The sequence below is a fragment of the Eubalaena glacialis genome, chromosome 13 (genome assembly GCF_028564815.1).
Source record: "Eubalaena glacialis isolate mEubGla1 chromosome 13, mEubGla1.1.hap2.+ XY, whole genome shotgun sequence".
NCBI classification, from domain to species: Eukaryota; Metazoa; Chordata; class Mammalia; order Artiodactyla; family Balaenidae; genus Eubalaena; species Eubalaena glacialis.
The window spans coordinates 54,420,677-54,424,917 of record NC_083728.1 but is presented as its reverse complement, the minus strand read 5'-3'; the positions used below and the strand labels follow the sequence as shown (position 1 = coordinate 54,424,917).

At 54.1% G+C, this 4,241-nt stretch overlaps 1 long non-coding RNA gene across 1 annotated transcript; it reads right to left on the bottom strand.

The window, feature by feature from the left end:
- Positions 1-297: 297 nt before the first annotated feature.
- LOC133103853 (uncharacterized) lies at positions 298-4,020 on the bottom strand. The gene is made up of 4 exons (XR_009703399.1): positions 3,919-4,020; positions 2,796-2,861; positions 1,763-1,863; positions 298-858 (listed from the first exon to the last, which is right to left on the bottom strand). It is a non-coding gene; the product is annotated as an uncharacterized LOC133103853 (long non-coding RNA).
- Positions 4,021-4,241: the final 221 nt, after the last annotated feature.

Sequence of the window (4,241 nt, the reverse complement as noted above, 5' to 3'; positions counted from 1 at the left end):
ACCCACGTAACCAGGATACTATTTGAAATTTAAAACATTTTGAAGTTTTTTTTTTTTTAGGTTATAAAACAGTTGATACCCAAACATTTTCTAGTCTACTGACACACATACTTTTATTTTTATCTACAACATTATATCAGAACTATCTGATAAAAAAAATAACATGTTTTTCAAACCTCACAGCCAGGATACCCCTGCTGCAAAACCTGCAGTTTGGCTACAAAATTCTTTCGCCCAAACCCAAAAGCCACAGTGAATTTTCTCCACAGCTCTTTGCTGAGAACCTACCTCACCATGTTCATTTTGCCAGACACGCAGGAGCCGAGACGCCGGGGTTTGCAGCAAAGAAAGGATTTATTCACAAAGCAGCCGAGCGAGGAACCGGGAGAAAAAATCTCAAATCCACCTCCCCGAAAGCGAGGGCCTGGGGTCTTTATGGCATAACGAATCAAGCAGCAAGGCGGTCTGAAGCGTGGGGAGCGTGGGGAGAGGTGATTGGGAAAAGGTGTGATAATCGTCATTCTGCGCAGGTGTCACTAGGCTTCAGGCTCCGCACCTTCCAAAGGTCACCCCACGACGCTGGTGCATCTTAACTGGCTGACCTCACACAGACGCAGCTGACTCCAAGCTCCTGGAAACAGCTCGGGTAAACATCTTGCTGTTCAGGCTCCATGCGGCTTGGAGGACGTGCGAATCTGAAAATGACCTTGATTAGTGCCGGCAGGTGAAATGGATCAGACTCATCACCCATGAGCCAGGAACTGGGAGGAGGCACCACGATTCTGCGCCCGCAGGTGTTTAGTCTCCGGGAAGACGGGCCTGTGACCGGGGAGGTACCAGCTGGACGGGTCATCTCTGCTGCAGGGAGAGGCACAAGCGGCTGGGGCCAGTGGTGGAGGGGCAGGAGGGCAGCCAGTCCTGCCCGGCCCGGAGTTGAGGGGCCTGGTAACTTTTTGGGGCCCAGGTAGGATCTCAGGAGCAGAACCAGAGAAGAGCCTGCATCATGGCCTCAGCCTCTGGTCCAGGAGTCCCTGGTCAACTCGGGAAGGGGGTTTGGTTTTCTCACGAGGACAGATGTAGGCCACCTGGTGAAGGGAGGACGTGGGCAGGATGGGAAGGAGGAGGCTGGGGGACCCGGGGGAGGAGGGGAGGCCAGGCCTGAGCAAGGGCAGGGTCTGGAGGTGGGCAGACGGGGTCGGGAGCCCAGAGCAAGCATCATCCCAGCCCGCAGGTATGGGCATCCTGGACACAGCGGCCGCGGGGGGGACCCATGGGGGATGCACTGGGGTGGCCCTAGGCGGGCGGTGACAGAACAGAGCAAGATGACCTGAAAGCCCAGCAGCGCCAAAGCCAAACGCCACAGAAAAGGGAAAAGACAGAAGGTGAACCGTGCAGAGGAGCGAACGCTGCCACCAATCCCCCTCCCTGGGCGGGTGGAGACAATGCGGGGAGAGGTGTTGGGGGCAGAAGGGGCTGAGGGGAGACAGGCCCCCTGCAGCTCCCGCCCCAGCAGGCTTGCGGCAGAGTTCAGCTCCCAGCAGGGAGGCCTTGAGCTCCAGGCGGCCGCCCATGGGTCCCCACAGCCTGCAGTGTGCTTCTTCAGAACCAAAAGAAGGACTCAGCTGTTTCGAGTCTCTGACCTCGAGCCGCTCTTTTAAAGGGCTCCACTGATAAGGTCAGGCCCACCCAGGATCACCTCCTGTTTGATTTAACTTTAAATCAATTGATTATGGTTTTTAATTACATTACAGACTCACGTCACCTTTGCCACGTAACATCCAATGACAGGAGGGCCACCCCACGGTGTCCACGAGAGGGACTCACTGGGCGTCATCATAGAGCTGTCATGCCTGGTCCTCAGCACTTTGTAGCCCCAGTTTGAAGGGAAAAAAGAGTGAATATGGGGATGAATATCAAAGAAAAAAAGACAGTAAATTACAGAAGTGTATTAGCGTTCTCCAGAGAAAGCCAGTCGGATAAACACAGAGAGAGATTTGTTATCGAACTGGCTCATGCTCTCACGAAGGCTGAGAATTCTCACCGCCTGCCATCGGCAGCCAAGACTCCGGAAAGCTGGTGACGTAGTTCTGGTTTGAGTCCAAAGGCCGGAGAACCAGGGGCACTGGTGATGTAGGGCCCAGTCCAAGGGCAGGAGGAGACAGCGGTCCCAGCTCAAGAGCCGGGCAGAGAGAGTGAATTCTCCCTTCCCCCGCCTTGTTAACTCCCATCCCCACGTGTGATGCCACCAAACTGGGAGCTGGGACGGGCGGGGGCACATAGCAGGTGGTGGTGGGGCTTGGATGGAAGAAAAGCCTGGGGTCGCCTGTCTGGTGAGGAGGAAATCGTCTGAGGCCTGAGGGCACGGGGAGCCCAGTGGGCGCTGTGATTGTTTTCCCATTACCATCCTAGGATAATGCTGATTGTAGAAAGATGGGAGCAGGAGCAGGGAGTCGGGTAAACTAAATTTCATTTCTTTTAATGTGAGGAGTCAAATCCAGATATATTTGTTGTAAAGATGTCCGCTTAAACTAGCTAATAAAAATAGCGAATAAAAGAGCTAACATCTAACTCTTCATACTTTATTAATGTGTGCTTTTTATATTTTTATATTTTTCTACGGAGTAACCTTCTGTTTCAGGTGGCCGCATATGGAAAAGTAAGGAAAGTGTTTTCTGAAGCTTATTGACGAGCACAGAGCCTTGTTCTCTAGACAACGCTCTAACCCACTCTCATTTATTCATTCTGTTTATTTACTCACCAAAGTAGCTTCCAAGATGGCCCCTCATGATCCTTACCTCCTGGTATTTGTCCCACGTGGAGCTGAGCACAGCAGGATGCCGTGGGAATGACGGTGGGTGGTCCTGAGGCAGGTGATAAAGAACAACAGGACCGGCCTTACTCTCTGGGACCCCCAGTCGAGGGCAGGCGGCCGCCATGTTGTAAGGCCACTCAAGCAGCTTGGGAGGCTCTGTCGGGGCTGCGCGGCCACCAGCTGCTCCCTCTGCGCCGTCCCCTTCCTCCTCTCACGGGTGTCAATCACCAGTAAACACTCATGCCCTTCCGTCCCAAACCGTCCCAGCACCTGCTTCTGGAGAGCCCGGCCCAGAGCAGGCTCCACAGTGAGGAAGGGGAGGGAGACGCGTCCAGGGCTCACGTGGCTCCACCCCTCCCCACATCACACCCGCCCATTGTTCCCCACTGCGGCCCTGCTGAGCTGCAGCGAGTCGGCTGCAGTCAGACTCACTCACTCCCCGGCTGCCTACCATCCGGTTCCTTTATTAAAGCCCTGACTTTTTATCACTATAGCAGTTCTGCTCCCTCGTCAAGCCCTGATACACCATCATTAGGCAAAGAAAAAGAAAGCTCTATAAAGGACAAGAAAAAACATGATTTTTGAAACCTGAAAGGTCCTGCCTTAAAAGCGTGGGTTTGATTTTAATTTTCTTCCAAACATGTCATTCAATGTTTATATAATGTTTTATGTAACCTTGTAGGATTTCATCAGCAAAGTTTCTGGATTTGAAACTGTGTTCCTGCATCTTAACTATTAAGCTACCTGTTCCCTTTTTAAATGAGGTTTGATTCTGAAGGAGTGAAATTCAAGGGCAGTTTGTGTGAGAGAACAGAGCCCCAGCCTGAGATGTCAGGCAGCCGGTGCTGGGAGGGCCTCTGGGTAGGGAGGGCGGGACGCTCCACCAGGAAGCACGGAAAACCCAGGGAGCAATGTTTCCTGCACTCAGGGTATGAAAGCTTCGCCCAAGAGCCCCGAGGGGACTGTTGCTGGGACCTGCAGTTCCCTGGGGCCCTCCCTGCTCCCTGAGGTCTGGGGAAATAGCCTAGAACTGCACACCCTCCTCCCCCACTGTCGATTCCAGAGCCCGTGGGGTGCGAGCCACAGTGTCGGGTGCCCTAACCCACCTTCCCGGGGTGGTGGCCGCCGCATCTCTTCCATCTTCTGAATCTTGAACCTTGTGCAGTTCCTCTTGCAGCCAACCCTGAGCCCAACCTTAAAGGAAGAGAATTCTGGAAAGGTTGTCCTGGCTACACGAAGCAGACACTGGGCAAACCACCCAGACACCAAACCAGATGACTGTCCTCAGCGGGGCTCTCCGGACACTGGTTACCCTGGCAGCCGCTCCCGCCCCTTCTGCAGGCCGCCAGGCCAGGCGTCTACCTGGGAAGCCAGGGTCAGCACCGCCCAACCCCACTGGGGCTTGGGTCCCACTCTGCACCTGTCCCCC